At 40.1% G+C, this 20,718-nt stretch overlaps 1 long non-coding RNA gene across 2 annotated transcripts in view; it reads right to left on the bottom strand.

Moving 5' to 3' along the window:
- Positions 1-5,928, bottom strand: part of LOC107833661 (uncharacterized) — a 21,697-nt gene extending 15,769 nt beyond the window's left edge. For both annotated transcript variants that reach the window (XR_001659430.1, XR_001659431.1), the window contains exon 1: positions 5,917-5,928. This is a non-coding gene — a long non-coding RNA (uncharacterized LOC107833661). The remainder of the gene's footprint in view (positions 1-5,916) is intronic.
- Positions 5,929-20,718: the final 14,790 nt, after the last annotated feature.

Here is a 20,718-nt window from a genome sequence, read left to right as displayed (position 1 = left end):
CTCTCCCCCCTCACAAACATCGTTCAACCAGACAGCTGTTTGTAATCCATAGGGGGGGCCCAGAAAATGTTTGGAAGCCACTGATCTATGTTAATGTGAATACATGACACTACAACTGACTGAAGTTCAATATAATTATGCATAAACACTCAAGTAGTCAAATTTACCTTGGTTTAAAATATACAGATAATCAAATTTGTACTTTACAGAGCAAATGTTGCACTAAAATAATGTAGTGGCAAGATATATTCAAATCAAGAAACAATGTTCACCTTTTATGATCTTTTCTATTTGGAAAAAGCACTTTTAGCTCATCTTAGTAAGAACACCTTATTATCTCACCTGTCACAATTGTGACTGATCATAAAACACACTTTTTCATATGTTTTTCCACAATTTTTTTTATTATTTCCCCTTGATTAGTTCAAAGGGCTATAAATGACATCTGATTTTAATATTTTCATGTCTTGGAAAAATTAGAGATTAAATGGGTTAAAACCTTTTCTAATATTTTCAGTTCAAATTGTCCTTTTAGTAGTGGGGAATAACATAACACTCCATCCTAAATTGTTTAGCTGCTGACACATCTTCTGAGTTCATTAAGCAGCTCTATTAAAATGCTGCAGATGGAAAGAAGACGATATGAAGCTCCAGTACGTTTACCAGCAACATGAATTTTTCTTCACAGTTGAAGGTAGAGATGGTGGTAGTAATTCCTCCTGCAATCAGTGGGTTGCTGGTTCAAATCCTGCCCTGTCCACCTCTGTAGTTGTGTCCTTGGACAAGACACTTTCCCCGCCTTCCATTTGCTGGAGGTCAGAGGGCACAACAGGTGGCCCAAGAGCCTGTTTCCAGCTTTCCAGTAGCTTACCAACTTCTGTGTGTGAATGACTGGATGTAGTGTGAAGCAGTTTGGCGTCCTATGCACTTGATAAAGGGATATACAAGTACAAACCATTTTAATAGCTACATATCCTCTGGGCATCTCCTGTCCTGAGCCCAGACAGAGCAGCCAGCTAACACAATGGATGGATAATAATAATTATTATACTGTTGGCTGATTCTTTGAGCCTTACTAATTTAGATGGGAGCTAATAAAAAGACAATGTAACACAATGAAACAGACAGGAAAATATATTAAATATAACTGAGAAAAGAATTAATCTTAAGAGAGTTTGCTTAGTTTGCAGCACCAGAAATGATGAGATTATCTGTTCTTCATTGTCAGCATTTAGACCAACTCTTTGCAATGGTTACTGATATGAATATTCAAAATCTATCAGGGGAAAATTTGTCATTGGTTCAAACTGTATTTTGTTTTAAGTTTGATTCACTTTGTTGGATTTATTGAAGGTCAGTTATATCAGAATTATTTCTGTGGGAAATGCTGTTCCCCATTTTCTACCATTTGTCTTCATGCTTGACACACAGGCTGTGAAAGAAAAAAAAAAAAACACTTAATTGTGATGTTTACATCTCAGATGGCAGCCCCTCCCAGCACCGTTTGCCAAAGCACGAAGAGCGTCTCACAACATTTGCTTGATGTATGGAGGGGAGATAAAACATATGCTCCTCAAAAGAGTTGGTCTATCTTCACTTTGTTATTCCAATATCCTCTTCATTTCTTTTATAGCATCTGCATGATAGGATCATCAGTCATTTGCACACGTCTGTCTGAGACAGAGAATGATTGCTTTTACCCAACATAATTTTTTTGGCTGCTGTTTGAGTCTAAAAAAGTTCATCTTTGCAGAAATATGGGAACAGGCTTGAAAAATCGGAAAACAAGAGGACATTTTCTCTCCTCCCTCGGCTGGAGATAATCTTGTTTTTGACTTGAGTGATAGGAAGGGATTTCGCTGGCTCTCCATCTGTTTCTGACGGCTTTGTCTTTATGTCAAAATTGGATTTCTTAATCTAATAGCTGAGCCACTGGCCTTTTCTGTGTGGCAGCGCAGATTGCTGTACGTCTGTAGGAAATCCTCCCTATGATCTGTCAACCAGGAAGCCCTGAGTTACAATAACATCAGGGACAAGAAGCACAACCAAACCCATGGAGATGATGCGATATGTAAATCCCAGTTAAGTCTTAGTTGAAGGGCTGTTCTCTGTAGACTCAGTCAGGGACAGTCACTGCAACAGGTTCAGCCAGACTAGACTTGGCACGTTGGTTTTGTGTCTAGGATTAGGAGAAAGATCTATGTCCTGGATGTTTCTTGATGTGCTGTCACATTATGTAAATCCCCATTCTGTAAGGATGCTACTGATAATGGATTTGCCTGCATCCCAATGAGACAATGAGAAGCGAGAGTTGACCTCAATTTGCTTCCCGGCCCCCTGGTTTCCTGTCCCTGCCTGATCTGTCTCTGGTGTGTTTCCCTGCGGGGGTCTGCAGGTAGCTGGCAGCGCGCCTCTCCTGTTGCTGTCTTTACACGATTGCTGTGAGAGAGATCACAGGGCGTAGAGCTGTGAACAAGACGAAAGTTCAGATTGTGGGGGAAGCAAAAGGGCTGCAGGGCGCCCTGTATCTCCTCCATCTCTCCTCTATCTGCTTGTCTTCAGAGCCATGTCAGCTCCTGCAATCCGTCCTCAGTTTCTCTTCCATCTGTCTCTTATCTTGCCTGCTCTCCTCCCCTCTCTGTCTTCTCTCTCCACCTTAAGCACCTTTCCTCACTGACAGCTAGAACCAGACTAATTGACAGACTGACCTGTGGAAAAGCAGCACTCATGATCAGACAGCGCTCCTTTCTCAGCTACAGCATCACCTCATTTTTTCCTTTTTCTTCTCTGCCTTCCTTCTCTTCAGACTTGGAAATGAATCATGTTCGGGAGCGTGGGAAGTCAGTCATGGCAGATGAAGAGTGTCAGGCCAGCAGGGGAAAAGAGTGGACGGATGATCTGACCGGTGTCTGCAGACTGAACTTTGGTGATGTAAATTCTGCCATGGAGTTGACCTTTCACCCTGCTCTGTTGGAGGCCCTTCATCTCATCTGCTTGTGCAGCTAAGGCCTCTTCAGGGTGACGATCCCTCTGACTTGAGGCAAACCTTTACCAAAACTCTATCATCTGCCCTCATGTTCTTCATCACACATCAGCCTGTCTCTCACTACAACATGTCATGTTGCCCACAGCAGACCTGCTGTCCTTTTTGAAAGTCAGTGCTCAGATGTGAGTCAAGCTCGCAGACCCCACTGTTGATTTAACAACACTGCCATTCATTTTTCCCCCCGCCATTTCTTTCCCTTTTTTCTCCTCCAAAGTGCCACTAAACATTATCTTTACAACTGTGAAAGCTGACAGCTGCCAGTAGGAGTGAAATAATTGCTGCTGCCAGAGTGACAGACAGGATTGGCTGGCTTGTATAATAGCAGAATAGTGTCATTCTTATCTAAAACATTTGGAAGCCGGGGGGATTGATGCATTCTGGAGCTATAGATGAGCCGGTTGTTGGAAGCAAGGCAGCTTAAGCAACGACAATCAGACGTTTTGTCACTTTGTATTCACCAAATGTTTTATTTTGGGGCAATCACATGCAACAAAGGCGTTCCCACGAGCATCTTAGCAATTCTCGGCTTGAAATCCACACTGTTGCTTCCCTGGCACAGAGACGACCAACACTGAAGCTCACACTCTGATCACAAATGGAGTCTGTGGGTGTCGCAGTGACATTCACAGCCAGCTGTGTCAGTAGGAAGCTGGCTTTGTCTCGCATTCACACTGAGAACGCTGCAGTGTTGGCTGTAGCATTTCCCCATGTTCAAGCAGATTGGACTGATTCACCTTACCATCGGCATCAGAGTGCTTAACATTCGGAGCTTCAGCTGTCCTTACACATACATCACACAGAGAGAGCTGCGTCGCTGCCTGCATCGCTTCCAAGTGACGTCTGAGACACTAATTTATGGTCACAGCAGTGTTTTTGTCAACTCATGATGAGGCAAGCACATCAAAATGTTTCATTCACAGTTCATCTCATAGATCCAAGTACAATCAGATGTAATGGATTTTATTTTAAGTTTGAGGTTTATTTTCACATTGAGAAAATGGAAGAAAAAGATCAGTTTGTATTTTTTTCTTTCCCATGTCTGAGCTGTTTTTCACATTGTGTTTAATATTGTTTAAAGGCCGAATAAATTATTTGATAAGTTCTAATAAAGTTTTACAGGATGGAGTGAAAACAAGAAAGAGTACTATATAGAAAAGCTTGGTGTCATTTGGAAAACAACACTTATCACAAATTTGTATGATTGTGTAGTACACCCAAAATAATTGACCACTTTTTTTTTCTTTGCTTAGCAAAATTACAATAATTGTCTTGTTTTTCTGATAAATTTTACACTTTATTTTAAGTGCTTGGAGGAAAAATTGTAGCAGTTTGCCTGTGGAGCCTTTGTTTATGGGCGAGTGTAATGCCAGGCTGCAATAAGTGGCACAAACTGGATGAAAAACGCAACACGTTGTTTTCATCGCTGCTGCACTTTTTGTGCATTTTTACGAACATACTGATTCTCCTGTAAAAAAAATTGCACAAATCCAGGTTTAATTTCTATTCCAGATATTACAAAACAAATAAATCCCATAAGAGCTGCTGATTAATCTGAAACATCTTTCCTTCTTCCTCTCTTATGTTTATGATCTGCGTGGCCGACAAGGACTGAATAGCTTGACTTCCTCTGCTGCTAATGCCAAACTACAACCACAGCAGCGTACAATTCTGAAACAGAGCAGAAAATCGATGTCATTGTTCACAACTCCTCCTTCTGTTCAGATGGGCCAGGCTGGAGTTCATCTTGTTATCCATCCATCCATCCATCCATCCATCCATCCATCCATCCATCCATCATCCGGGATCACGGGGGCAGCAGCTTCAGAAGGGAGGCCCAGACTTCCCTCTCCAGCCTCTTCCAGCTCCTCTGGGGGAACCCCAAGGCGTTCCCAGGCCAGCTGAGAGACATAGTCCCATATGTTGTTTATGACTTATTTGGTTTCAAATATGGTCCCACCTGGAGAATCTGCTTCATGAAGGGAACTCACCTCATTTATTTCAAAGGTGGACTCTGCCTTAATGAGTTCTGCTGTAAGGGTCACACAGCTCAAGGGAGAGATGGGAGACCAGCTTATATGTAACAATTGATGATCTGAATTATGTCAAAAGTGCATAAATGCAGGTGCTGTGGTGGCGCAGGGGCAAAGCACAACCCACATATTGAGGCCTTAGTCCTTGTGCCAGTGGTCGCAGGTTTGATTCCTGGCCTGGCGACATTTGCTGCATGTCTTCCCCTCTCTGATTACCTTGTTTCCTGTCAAACTACTTTCAAATAAAGGCCACTAGAGCCACAAAAAACACATAAATGCAACAATAGTAGGCACAGGTTCACTCAACACAATTTCCTTAATCAAACCTACATTTTGCCACAAAAACTACATAAATACTCCACAGTTATCTGAATAATGTTTTAAATGTGGAACTGAAGAGGGTTCATTTCTGCAAAGGTGAATATGTTCACCTTTATTGCATAAAGGTGAACATATTCTGGCACGACTTCTCTGATGTTACATCAACACTTCTCAGATTTTCATTTCCATTTGATTCCAATAAATGATTATTAGGAGGCTTTACAAATATGGGTACACTATTAAGAACAAGTCAACAGAAATTGCTGGAATTGGCTCCATGTGATGCCAGAAGTCATTGCATGGAAGCCTGACTCCCAGCTCCCTGTTTCCAGATGGTTCTCAGAGATGAAAAGCTGTTCTCCATTTGAAAAGATCACCTACTCTCTTAGAAACAATGATAAAACTTTTGCTACGATCTGTCAGCCTTATCTGACCTATGTGGACATCATGCCAGTGTCTCCATTAGTTTCTACATATTCATGTTAAAAAGTTGCTACAGCTCTTAAACTCAGTCTAGACACCACTGTGTTGCTGTGCTCTCCTGGATTTTTTTTTCTTTTCTTTTTTTCACAGTGGGTGGGTTGATGGGTTGGTGTTAAGAGTTTAACCTGCAATCAGCAGGTTGCCAGTTTGATTCCCACTCTGCCCATCTCAGTCTTTGTGTCCTTGGGCAAGACACTTCCCCCGCCTTCCCTGCTGATGGGGGTCAGAGGCCCGGTGGTACCAGAGCATGACACCCTCACATCTGTCAGACTGACCAATTAAAGCTGTAGCTACTCTCCAGTAGCTTGCCACCATTTGCATGTGTGTGCGTTTTTGTGTGTGTGTGTGCATGTGTGTGTGTGTGTGGATATGTTAATAAAAACATCCTGCAGGAGGAGTCGTCCCATATTTGCCAGAGGCCTTACTCCACCCTGCTGTGTAGGACCGATTGTGCTGCTATATATACAGACTACAACAATTAGAGTCTAATCACTGCCAAGTGGACCTAGCTATTTTGGAATTAAGTTAAAGACACTTAAAGGACCCATGAGAGACATTCTGCTGATGTGCTGTGTAATAAGGCCTGGTCTTGAATGCTTCTGCCTCCCTGCTCAATAAGGAACAACATTGTCTGCTCAGATATTTGTTGCACGCCTCCTTTTCTTAAGTGTAAATATAAATTAAAACAAATAGTAAGGATAATATCAGCAAAAATGACAAAGTGTGATCAAGTGAGTGTGTGTGGATGTGTGTGTTCTGCAGCACCAGCTGTCACATGTCAGCTCAGCTCATTTCAAAGCCCAGGTGTGAAGAGGCCAGAGCCACTGCTAAGGTGTCATGAATGCAGCGTCTCTCTGAGACATGGAGGTGTGTGCAGGGTGTTAGGAAAAAGAATGTTGCTGGCTGATTCACACACAGCTGGTTCGGAGAAGCAAATACTGAAAGGTCATATTTTTTTTACATGGAACAAATGATCAGTTTCAGAATTATTATGTTTTGTATTTAATATAATATCTTAAATATATCCAACAGTATAACATAGAAATGTCAGTTCCAGCATGAATGGTGGCAGACAATACACATGAACATTCCTGGCAGATGATGTTTGTTCAACCAACAATTTATTTTTTGAATGAGGCAGGCCTCGTTTCCTACAAACATTTCTCTGTTTGTATTTACATTTTCACAAAACTGACACATTCAAATGTTCTTATATTTATCTAAATAGCCACTAGAAAAGTCCTTTTTAGCATTATAGTAATCAAACATTCTTCTTATTATTTATTTATTTATTTATTTACCATTCATCTTTTGCAACAAACTTCTGCAAGGTCACTGTAAAGAAAATCATGTTTTCCAGTCAGGAAGAAACATGAGAGTAAAATTAGTTATGTTTAAATTTTGAACCACATAGTTTAGTATGTTGTAGTTCCTGGAATTTGTTGAAACCATGATTCAAGTTTGAGGGTCAAAGCCCTATTTACCCCGACCCACCATGGACTCCATATACCACAAATATCTCCTTTACATTTTTACCTTTCCTGTGTTTCTGTCAAATCTCTTTTTTCCTTTATCCACAGCTAAAATACATTCCATAAAGTATTCAGTGTTTTATCCTCTTATTCCTTGTACAGTTCACTCATAGTCAACAAAATTTAGCATCTTTGACAAAATAAAAATACAATAAAACCATTTAATGTCAAAGTAAAAACAGATTTCTACAAAATTCACTTTAATATTTGGAAAATTGTTCACCCTCTTTGAGTCAGTATAGAGCAGCTGCACCTTTGTCTGCATGGAGTCTGAGTGGATCATCAGTTACCTTTTGACACAAAGAAGTTTCTGTTCTTTAGGTAAGAACAGAGTGCCATCCGGATCCCTGTGTGCTTTAATAGCATGTCATGGTGGACAGTGTCAAATCCTGCGTTGAAGTCCAACAGAACCAGTGCTAACTGAACACGTTGAAAAGGGGATTCTCAGGACTATAGTGATCATGGAAACTCCACTGTTTGTCAGACTCCCAGCAGCTATTGGCTGAACCTCTGCTGATTGATCAGGCATTTAAAGGAGGTAATTTTTTCTTCAATCACTTATTTTATGTGAAATATTTGTGAATTGTTAGTTTTTAGAAATCAGTTTTTATTTAAATGTCAAAAGATTGTTCTGTCTTTTTAATTTTGTTTTTAAAAAATCCACATTTGTTTGAGAAAGACGATGCTGTGACGATCATGCACATCCCGGCCTATAAGCATGACTATAAGTGTAAAGCACTGCAAAGGCCTGCTGCAATCACAGAATGTTCTATTATTTTTCTGACAAAAATTAAAACTATTCAAAAAATAAGATTTTTTGAATAGTTGATCTTCATTAACATCAATAAAATGATAAAAGTACAGATTTTATTTTTGATATTATTCAAAACAAAAACACATGATCAAAAATGTTTTCATGACTCAACAAATCTAATCTGGTGTTTATCAATGCTTTCTTTTACTTAAACCCTTGTAACTTCAGTGCTGATTATATCAAAATGAAATCCATGAAGTAATAACAACAGAACATATATGAAGAACATAAGCTTTATTTATCAGTACCTCCTTCTTTCGGCTTGCTTGCTATCTGCAGGAATATCTGAAAAGGATCATGAGGTTCTGTTGGGTTCTGTTGGGTTGGCTGTGGTTCCATATCGATGTCTTTTTGAGCAAAGCATCTGTCCACAAGCTGCCTACAGATCTGCATAGTGATGTATGGATGTGATCAACTTGTCAGCCCTAAAAGAACATTGAAGATGAAAATGAAGACTTGAGTTCAGTCTATTTACTGTTTTTACTTTTGGACATAGTCTTTTTAAGTAAGGACATTTTTCAAGAAAATTGGACATTAATTGGTTTATATTTACTCACATTGTTTAAAAAAATCAAAGGACAAAGAACAGCTAAGTATGTTTTTCTGCAGTGTATTTGGGATTCAACACATAAACCATAAACCCGATGAGAATTTCCTCTCTGTTTTAATTAGTGAGTAAGATAACAGACATCCTCTCATCTGTTTTACCTAAAAGCTTGTTAATTCAGAGGGAAATGCTTTGTCCTTTAGGTTTCCTTATCCTGTCTTTTCCTTTACAGCTATGGAACCCATCTTAAATGGATTCACCCACCTTTTCTTTCCCTTTACTTTGCTTTGCAACACATTATAAGACAACATCAAAGGAAAAGTGCTTAACACCTGAGATGGTGACGTTATGACCACGTTGGTTTAGTTGGCCCTATGGAGCTATGTTCCACCATCTCTTGCCCCTGCTGTGTTGTGAACAGCACACAATCTTAAAAATCACCTTAAAATGAGCTCTGGACCAACACAGCCCCCTGATGAAACTTAAGTTACTTAAGTCATGGACTCACTCAAGATGGCGGCTGAAAGGCCATCCTAATGCAATCTGTCCATAGTGGGTGGCAGCAGAATGACAGAAAGGAGAGGATCTTTGAGTCAGACAGAGCAGAGAAAATTGCCTGTAGCATTGTGGACGTAATAGGGAAAGGCAGTGATGCATTTCCAGCACACCGGTCCGGCCACTGGGGAGGTTCTGTCACCGCTGTGCTGTTCACTCTCAGCAGCCACAAACTTCTCGTCCAGCTCCTCCTCGCCTTTGCCTTAGTTTTCTCTTCGGCTTTGACTCTGCCTGAGGTAAATATAACTGCAGCCTCTAGAGAGTGGGTGGTTATGCATTTTGAACTCAAGGGAGTTTGCACCTTGTGTTTCTGTGCATTGTGTGTGAATATGTGCTTTTGTTCCCCCCATTCTAAGTAAGCATACTCCCAGTCTGTCTGTCTTTGCAGGCCATCTGCTAATGCCTGCTCAAGAACATGTAGCTCTACATAAATAGAGAGGAACTCACAAGCCTGCTTGATGTGTGTGTTTGGAAGACTTGTGCTGCTAAATCGTGCCAGAAAGAGGAAAAAGCCACAAACATGTTATCCACCAAAACAAGGTCTGAGGATTAGCAGCCATGTTAATGTGTCTCTCTATCTGCATGTTCACTCAGGGTGCTAATACTGTTTGGCAGGCAAGTGTTAGATTGAACCTGCACTTCATGTTGTCATGATTCCGGCCATTTATGCTGTGAGGCAGGTACTAAAGGGTGTTACAGCCTAGAAGCTCTGCTCTCACACCCGACACATAGTACATTGTATAACACCAGGGTTTGTCCTACCTTACCTGATCATTCAACTTTCAGCTTGATTTACTGGGATTTTTATGATGGAGGTCCAGCTTCCAGCAGGATGATCCAGATACAGCCAGATCTAATCAAGTTTGTCTGTTTCAGGGTCAAATCAAAGTTCAGATCTAAATCTAATTACATTCAGTGGGAAATTTAAAAAACAAAAAAACTGATGTTCACACACACTCTTTATGCAGTTTGATTGAGCTTGAACAATTTTGCTAAGAGAAACTGGATCTCACTTTGGTGCAAAACAGCTGTGCTTTCAGGGCAGGCTTCCATCAAGTACTGACTTATGAGGGCTGGATACAAATGTCCAAATTTCAGATTTTACATGTATGATTTTACTTTCACTTTATTATTATTGTGTTGATTGTGACATAGTAAAACAAAAACATAACTGAATGTGTGGTTTTTATGTGCTTACATGTGAAAATAGTTAAGGGATATAACCACTTTGCCACTGATCTGTAAAAGCAGGTTCAAAAAGCAACTGCACAATAAATTTAGTAAGCATGAGCTTTGAAATGTATTTTTAGTACAATAGCCATATTTTGATTGTTTCAAATGTTATTCAATAAGTCAGACAAGTATAAAAAAATCTATTAATTTAAAAAGTCATACAATGGAAATGTTTGTGGAGGAATTGGGCTGACAACATTTTTGTAAATTGCCTTAAGATGACATGTTGGAAATTGGTGGTGTCTATAAACTGGATTCAATTTGTAGAATGTAAAGATGCTTCTTTGTCAAAATGCTTTTATTAGAGGCTTATTGTTTCAAAAATCCAATACTCATTAATTTCATTTGGGACATTTGGATAATTGTTTTTCAAATTTGTGTCTCTAAAAGATGTGGTAGAACAACTCAAGAACTAAAATATGGCTGAGGCAGAGTTNCTTAAACTTTTCCAACTGTGTCAAATCTTTAAAGAATTAAGCCATGCATAAAATAAATCTTGCAATCCACTAAGCCACAGGGACTTCATCTATTTTCTCCAGGAATGCGCATGGTTAGAACAGGTTCCCTGTTCTCAGGAATAACAGCTCTTTGATCAGTCAAGCTGCAAAACTACCAGCAAGTGTGAAATCTGAGGAAACGGGTCTTCTGCTACTGGTATGATCCATAAAAAAGAAGCCATAATAATGTGACATGAAGCAGCGTGGCATGCTTAAAGTCTCCAGGAAGAGGTAAACGAGTTGATCAGAGGAAAGACGGCTGAACCGACATGGAGCTAATTTACTGTTAGGTAAACGATTCAGAAACTCCAGTATTCTGCAATTTGTATTGAAACAAGCCACAAATAATCTTGACCTCATTGAAATGAACAGCAGTTCATCAACTTAACACCATTTAATTGTAGCAGTGACCTGATGGTGAAAAGTAAGTGGATTTAGGATGCTCGGTATGCTAATGCTGCAGGTCAGGCTCAGACTGCAGCTTTGTTCCAACAGCACATTCAGATCTGAAATGTCCACCATCCAAAGATGAGTGTTTAGGTTGAATCTTCCCTTCCTACAGTTATTAGAGGGAATTGTTGTTTTTCTGATGAAGTCAGTGTTATGGGAAACATTTACATTTCAAACTCTTCAACCAGAGTTTTAGCCCAAGTCTGCATGAATTAACAAAAGCTTAAGGGCACTGATCTCATGACGTCTTATGACAAACCCTGAAGAATCTACCCTAGTGCTGTGTTTGCCATAGGAAATGACAAACAATATAATAAAAGCAACAATGTTGTTAAAAGTATTCAATTGCTTATCAGTTTTGGGTTAGCCAAAAATTTGACCAAGAAGTTTCTTCTGACTGTAGTATTAAAATTAATGATACCAGGAATATTATGGAAGGCTCCAGGAAGAGTCCTTAAATGAATCTGATAGAGAATCTGTGGAGGGAGCTAAAGACTGAGGTGACTGTAAAGAGGCCTGGTCACCATCATAAACCATGAGAAGGGCTTGATGTCTTTATTAAGTTCTTAAACCAGATATTGATAACTTTCAATATGACATTTTTAAATAATATGTAAAGAAAAACAAATCTATTTGTCAAACTTTATATTTGTTAATTATCTTATCACTGGCTAAGACAATGAGGAGTATGAAACTATGAAAGCAGTTTTAAAACTCAATCTACCAGGAGTATTAATAACTCTGTAAGTACTTGTATAGCAGTGTATCAGGTATCAAGTCCTGATGGAAAATGAAGTCAGCGTCTCCATGGAGCAGGAGTCCAGCCAGTTGTTTTCCAGGTAAGAGGCTTCTGATGTTGCCTCTGGTTCCAGAGGGAAGGCAGCCGTCGTTTCCCATGTCCTGTCTGTGTGCGGTGGGTTTCACCGGTCTCTTTCCATCACAGCCCTCTGTGTGCAGCACCTTCTACCATCTCACTTCTCTGATAATAAGCTTGTGTACAGCAGTCTTAACACCAGCTCCTTACAAATGACCTTTTGCTTTGATGACTGTCTGCTGGCAAACTGCCAGACGGCAGCCTCCTCTGTGACTGTGAAGGCTGTAATGTGGCCTTAATCCTTGTATGTAGAAATGGGGTCCAACTGACCCCCACACACGTAAAACTTTTATCATTTGCCATAGTCCTCTAGGTTTGCCTCAGTCCTCGCACGCATAAGGGTTAATACAACATTTGTGTTAGAAAAATGTCATCAGCCTCTATTCAACTTTCTGAGAAAGTGAATTTAAGATTTTCATTAGCTGCAAGCTACAATCATCATAATTAATATCAATAGAACTCTGCGATATACAGTATAATAATCTTTGTATGAACTTATATAACAAGCTTCATTTTTTAAATTGAATTTCTGAAACATATTACATTTCTGATGATCTTTGGATTTACATAACTGTCTGTGTTAGCAGTTTGTGAAGTAATATCTGTAGCAGAAAGTTAAATTCCTCTGCATATCTTCTATTCGACTACTCACACAGATAGAGCATTCACTTTGATTGGGAACGTGAGACTGAATCCGCATAAACTCTGCAACTCTTTAACAAAAAATAAATTCAAATTTTAAACCAAAAAAAATATTAAACCCACTTGAAGAATGAGAGGCGTGCTGATCACAACAGCATTGTGGCAAAATAAATAAAGGAATTTTTTATCCAGAAATAAAAAAAATTTATGTATTTGAAATGGAATAAAAAATAAAGTTTGTGTCATTTCTATTAATGTGTTTGAATGATAAGAATGATGTAGACTAATGGTGAAAAGGATTAAATGAAAAGGAGCTGAAGCAAGTAGCAGCAGTGCCTTTCAGGCTGTGATTTCACCAAAACCACAAAGTTATGAAATGAATCTGGAGGTTGTAGCAAAGGGAAATAAATATAATAAGAGCTGAACGTTATTTAAGTCTCATAGGAACCTTTAACACCAAAGGAAAAATTGCACAGAGGCAAAATTTTACCCATCTTTTTGTATAATATGTGTACATACCAAAAAGCAAATGAAGCTGGAGTAAATAAAAGTGAGAGAGATTTTGGAGAGTAAAAACACAAAATGGTTTTTAAGATGTTATAAAATGTTAGCATGCGCTGTTTGTTGTGTCCCTGGGGGGAAGTGTAATTAAGTTCTTGTGTCATTTGGTGGTGATGCTGCTGCTCTTAGCCTACCCTCAGAGCGCTGCCCTGCTTCACTTTCACATCCTGTCACAACACCCGGATGAGAGCGCTGCTCCGCTGAGGATGAAAGAGGACCTGACTTTAATTGAATGTGATTAACACTAACTGGAAACAAAACAGCATGTAATACACGTCCACTTTAAAGAGGCGAGCCTACATGACAGAATGGGGCCAATGAATTAGACATAGAGGAGATAGGCTGTTAGTAAAGTGCACCAGAATAAGCTGTGCATCTGAGAGCTGCTTTTTAATCATTCATATCTTCATTAACTATGGCACTTCAGGGGGTATTTATAGGAGATAAATCAATATTTTGCACAAAGCCAAAATACAATTAATTATGTGTTCAAGTTTCATGTGAGGACAAAATTAAAACATTTTTTTTACCTTTTATTTTTAAATAGATAGTTCTGCTCAAACTAGAATTTAAAAATATAAAATATTTAAATGGATGATAGAAAGCTGTACATTTGTCAGTGGAAAGAGCCAAGAAATGTTTATTTTCACAGGAAGTCCAGTTTCTTTACTGGATGAGGTGAAACNGGCAGTCTCCTCGTCATTACCGCCGGGCCTGCAGGTTTAAACGTATGGGGCAGTTAGCGATGAAATGGTTGGGACCCCCACAATACAAGCATAACCGAGAGACTAGTCGCTTTTGCCTCTCTTCAGGCGTCAGGCGAGTGTTACCCAGCTGCATGGGTTCAGGTTCTGAGGTCTCCGAGGGATTGGGTACTTCCTGGGGACTAGAACGGGTGGCTTGCAGGGGGGCTCTGGCTGAAGGATCTCGGCGATTTCTCTCCTTGGCTCGAGACCGAATTCTATTATCCAGTTTTATGGTCAAACTTATAAATTCTTCTAAAGTTTCAGGTTCATCCAGAGTAGCCAACTCATCTTTAATCTGTTCACTCAATGCATGGAAGTAAGCACTCTTGAGTGCAGCAGCATCCCATTTAGAGGCTGCTGCCTTTATCCTGAAGTCAATGGCAAAATCGGACACAGTTCTTTGTCCCTGTTTTAGGTTCCAAAGTTCTCGGGAAACTGAAGTCTGGTCAGTCTCTTGACTAAACACCTGTTTTAATTCTTTAATGAAATCTGCATAAGAACAACCAAAATCAGTGGGGGAGGAAAACCTAGCCTCGGCCCAAGCCAGAGCTCGACCGGACAGCAGGGACAGCACATAAGCTATTTTAGCATTGTCGTGTGGGAAACTCTGAGGGCAGTAATTGAAAATGATGGAACACTGTAAGATGAATCCCCCACATTTGTGCACATCACCTGTGAACTTCTCAGGGGCTGGCGGTCGAATCTCTGAAAACGTGGGACGGACTGGCGGGTCTGGGGCTGCAGGTGAGGCTGGGGCTGGAGGCTGCGCCTGTTGAACTGAACCTTGCAAAAAGTTAGACAACTCAGTTAGCCGACGGTTTGTTTCGGCCTGTCTATTTCCCAACTCTCTTAAAGCTGAATCATGGGACTGTATGAGAGCATGTTGTTCCGATAAAGCCCTTCTTATTGCGTCTGCTGGGGTAGGCTGTTGGCCTGAGTGTTCTGTCATGTCGGGTTCTAGCCGGGTTACCCACATGCAAGAACACACTAAGAGAAGCAATATGAAAACAATAATATTTATTAGGGAAAAGGTGGTGGGGTTCAGGGGAAGCTGTCCTGGAACCTGGGAATGGAGGTAAACTGGTCGTCGGACTGTAGATGAGAAAAGTGAGTGAGAAAACTGGACAGATCCAAGGAAATGATTCTGAGAATCTTGCAGAGAGTGCTTACTTGAAGGCGGGATTAAGTTTTGTCGGTGGTGGCGGCTGGAGAGATCGGTTACCGTTGGAGAGCGAGCAGGTAAGCCTCGTAGCTGGAGAGGGAAGCGAGCTGACATCCGAGCTGGGTTCCGATGGTTAATTCCCGGGGCATGAAGCGCCGGCAAGCCCAGCTTGTAGCGAGACGCAGGGAATCCACGGGGAGGGACCAGGGAGGTGAGTGCACGAGGGAAGGCAACCGATTGGTAATACCAATGGCGTCGTGAGGAAACACAAGGGAAATCCAGACAGGAACGTTTGTCCACCTCGAGGACTCTCTCAGAATGACTTCAAGGGCACCTGACGGGGAGAACACAAGGAGCGATCAAAACACAAGCTCAATCGTAGAAGGCTTTCACAAGGAAACGTTTACCAGTGGAGGCAAACACTCAGGCACTGGAGTGTCAGCTAGTCGGTCCTTATGAAGCACCTCCTCAGCTCTTGCAAATTAGACACAGGTGTGTCTACGGGTTGGCCACCACACTTCTCCAGGGGCTCCGCCCAGTGGTGACATCTGGTGGCTGTGAAGGGAAATGGCTTCCCAGAAAATCCAGGACAGAACAGGAGAAAAGAAAAGAGACCCAACCTAACAATTTCTATTAATGTGTTTCAATGATAAGAATGATGTAGACTAATGGTGAAAAGGATTAAATGAAAAGGAGCTGAAGCAAGAAGCAACAGTACCTTTCAGGCTGTTATTTCACCAAAACCACAAAGTTATGAAATGAATCTGGAGGTTGTAGCAAAGGGAAATAAATATAATAAGAGCTGAACATTATTTAAGTCTCAGGAACCTTTAACACCAAAGGAAAAATTGCACAGAGGCAAAATTTTACCCATCTTTTTGTATAATATGTGTACATACCAAAGAGCAAATGAAGCTGGAGTAAATAAAAGTGAGAGAGATTTTGGAGAGTAAAAACCCAAAATGATTTTTAAGATGTTATAAAATGTTAGCATGCGCTGTTTGTTGTGTCCCTGGGGGGAAGTGTAATTAAGTTCTTGTGTCATTTGGTGGTGATGCTGCTGCTCTTAGCCTACCCTCAGAGCGCTGCCCTGCTTCACTTTCACATCCTGTCACAACACCCGGATGAGAGCGCTGCTCCGCTGAGGATGAAAGAGGACCTGACTTTAATTGAATGTGATTAACACTAACTGGAAACAAAACAGCATGTAATACACGTCCACTTTAAAGAGGCGAGCCTACATGACAGAATGGGGCCAATGAATTAGACATAGAGGAGATAGGCTGTTAGTAAAGTGCACCAGAATAAGCTGTGCATCTGAGAGCTGCTTTTTAATCATTCATATATTCATTAACTATGGCACTTCAGGGGGTATTTATAGGAGATAAATCAATATTTTGCACAAAGCCAAAATACAATTAATTATGTGTTCAAGTTTCATGTGAGGACAAAATTAAAACAATTTTTTTTTACCTTTTATTTTTAAATAGATAGTTCTGCTCAAACTAGAATTTAAAAATATAAAACATTTAAATGGATGATAGAAAGCTGTACATTTGTCAGTGGAAAGAGCCAAGAAATGTTTATTTTCACAGGAAGTCCAGTTTCTTTACTGGATGAGGTGAAACATGACGATTCACTTTAGTGACTAATCACGGCTACCTCAGAACTGATGACAAATACAGCCTATGTTAACATCTTAGTCTCACATATGGAGACTGGGCTTATGTAAAGTAAAACACCATGTAATCACTGCCTGGTTACTCCATGTCTGAGTATAAATCACCAACAAGGGTTAAACAGAAACACGTTTAGAGCTGTTTGAAAAACATGTAGCCATCAAAATACCCTGGTTTGCATAAACTAGACCTAGTCCATGTCTAATGAAGGGTAACACTAAAGGTGCATACAACTTCACATAGAAAAAAGAGACAGCTAAACACATAATCACTGAAGGTATTGTGTATCATGTCTGTTCTTTTTTTATGTCTATGTGGAGAAAAGTCTGTTGAATAAAGCAATCAAAACAGAGAAGCTAAATTTATTGGCAGCCTATTTTATTGAGTCTTTCGCAGCAAATCTTCAGAGCTAGCCCAGGATAAGCTAATCAGGTGGCCCTCAAATGATTAGCTCATCTGTTTCTGGACTCCTGGATGCTTAGTTGTTATCTGCAGTTTGCAGTCAGTCCAGATCCTGATCTGGAAAACAAACATGATATTGATCCTTTCCCGACTGTCCAGGTCTGAAAAACCACGACGCCATGACTTCAGTTTTAATGTGTTAAAGGTGTGGCAGCAATCTGCTGCTAGGCTTTTACTGGGTCAGATAGGTGAACGCATCAGCAAACACAGCTTTTAGAAAAAAAAGAAGTTGGAGGTCTGCATGTCACACTCCAAGTTCACTAGTAAAAGCAAGATGGACAAAATCCATCAGTTGAACCCTCCAGCTGTCTCAGCGCAAGGCTGGGGAGGAGCATATATGCATTTTTCTTATTCAGTGTGTAATAAAAAAAAGTGGGAATGGAAAGCAGTGACTCAATGAAGCCGTTATATTAAGGACAATCCCACAGAGCAGAATTATCAGAAATGGAAGAGCCAATCTACCACAGGTTTCAAGGCAGAATAATGTTTGTTTCAATTAAAAAGCAATAAAATATGTATATTTTTACTGAAAAGCATAAAGTGGGTCATATTAAAATGGAACATTTTGGCAGAATAAAGCTCCTTCCCTTCAGTTGGTGGAAGAATTGGAGCTAAAGTAATATTAGGCTTTTTAGCTTTCTCTCAGATTATTTTACTTAATGACCAAAGACAATACACCTCAGTATCATCTCTTTATACACAGGATGTGGAAAGTGCTATCAGTATTCTGAGGAACCATCTGTATCCTGCTGCGCTTTAGTTTATCATGATTTTACCCACAAAACCCCAACAAGTTAAAAGGCTGTGAGGATTCTGAGGAAAGCAGAGTGTTGAAGACATACTAAGAGCAAGAGAGAAAAGACGGCAAGCGATATGTACCAATCTCTGCCAAGGGGAAGGAAAGGCAGGATAGAGGAGAAACTGGGGATCTGACACTTCTGATTAAGGTAAAAACAGAAAAAAAGGAAGAGGTCTGAAGGGAACAGATCTAAAGAAAAAAGCTGACTTTTTGTTTTAAATAGAGCATGAAGACCACACGCCTGCTGAGCGGGAGCCGCCTGTTGCCGTCAAGCAGGCCGTGATTGCATAGTTTATGGCTGAGGCATGATGGGTAAGGATTAAAGATGGCTGCCCTGGGGGCATACAGCAATACCATTACTCTTGATGGATTCCCTCTCCGCTCACATATTCTCTGCAGACGTCAGTGGGGCCACAAGGCTTGACTAATGCATGGTGTGATGATGCGATCAGAAGAGGCAGGAAGGGATGCAAGGCAGCTTCTACCAACCTCCTACTCCATCCTCTGTTCTCTGCTGCCTTCCCCATCTATTCTCCACACAGCTCTCCGCACACACAAACACACATGCACACATTTGTGTGTCCGCGCACACACACAAACATACACTGCAAGACAAAGCAGGACTGCTTCCCAGTGCTGACAATATAAAAAACCTGGATAATGTACAATACATTTTTCAGCAAATATATATCATTTTGGTCTTGCATATGCTAGAAATGTTTAAAACTTTGTATTCATTTTAGCACAAGAAATAACCTGAATGATTAAAAAAATGCAGGTTGGGATGTCAGGTAACCAGACCTGGATTCTCTTTAGATATATCCACGTTGGAAACTGAAAGTGTTCCAACAAGTAAACAGTAATAAGAAGAGATAAAAATAGAAACAAGGTGTATGGGTAAAACCAGTTAGCAGATGCTGTGGATGTACACGTGAAACTGTAGGTCTATTTAGTGAATTTAACAACTATGATAAAATAAACACCTTAGCTTCTAATTTCACGTAACTCTGAATTTAAACATGCTCTTCATGTGTCAAGATCACAGGAAAGATGGGAATTCAGAAGTAAGATTGGAAGGTGACCAATCAACACATTTTATTTAAAAATGTGGAAGAGAAAAGCATTCTTATCTCAGTTTCATGGGAGCTCACATTTTATTTCAAGCATTCTCATGGTGGATCACAAGATATGGTCTGATGACGACAAGAAAAAGGTGTAAAAACAAAACTGTTTCCACCCAGCATGCAAAGAGGAGCGTATGATTCGAATGGCTTTAAGTGGTACATAGGCTGTCTGCTACATTCACACATATGGCAAGCAATAAGTCTGTGCAAACCTTCTTCTACATTAAAGTTGCCTCACATATTCCTTGGACAATGATGCCCATATTTAAATAATAATAATATTGGATCATGTGGTGCAAAATAATGTAAATTATAGCAAGAGCACATAGCACTTTACCTGTCTACCTGTGCAAAGATCTCCAGGACAGTCAGATATGCTTTTTCAGAAGATTTTGTAGACATTAGTTCCAACTCTGTCACTTAGAAAAAAATAAATAAAGTCCTCAAAATAAAAATTCTGATGTCCAGTAAGATCTTGAAAAACTCATCCATGCATTTATCTTTAGTTGCATTCATTACTGCAACAGTGTCTTCACAGGTCTGCCTAAAACATCAATCCTCCAGCTGCAGCTGATGCAGAACGCTGCTGCTGGAATATAGACCACAACACCCAGATCCAGAGTCCTTCCACTGAGACAATAGACTTTAAAATGCTGTTAGCTTATAAATCACTGAATTGGTTAGCGCCACAATAAAAGATCTACTGTTGTTGTATCAACCTCCTGGACCTCTCAGGTCTTCTGGTTCTGGTTTACTCTGCATCCAGAACCAAACATAGAGAAGCTGCATTCAGCCTCTATGCACCACAAATGTGGAACAAACTTCTATAAAACTGCAAAACTGCTGAAAAACTGAGTGCCTTTAAAACTAGACTAAACACCCACCTAGTTAGTGCTGCTTTAGAACCATAATAAGTGGAACATTAACCAACATATTTTATGTGTGATGATGGCACTCATCAAAACATAATGTTTGTTGCTGGTTTTGCAACTGTTAACTATATGTTGAACATGTAGTAATAAAAACAACATACATAGTGCTTTATGATGTAAAGCATTTTAAACTCCCACGTTGCTTAATTGTGTTCTACAACTAAACTTGATTGATTGATTTATTCCACTCTGATTTTGTGTTTTGTCAATGAATAGCAGCGTCTAACTA

This window comes from Poecilia formosa, unplaced genomic scaffold, assembly GCF_000485575.1.
Source record: "Poecilia formosa unplaced genomic scaffold, Poecilia_formosa-5.1.2 Scaffold424, whole genome shotgun sequence".
Taxonomy (NCBI): domain Eukaryota; kingdom Metazoa; phylum Chordata; class Actinopteri; order Cyprinodontiformes; family Poeciliidae; genus Poecilia; species Poecilia formosa.
Note: the sequence above shows the minus strand (reverse complement) of the source record. Positions and strands in the feature narration are given on the sequence as shown.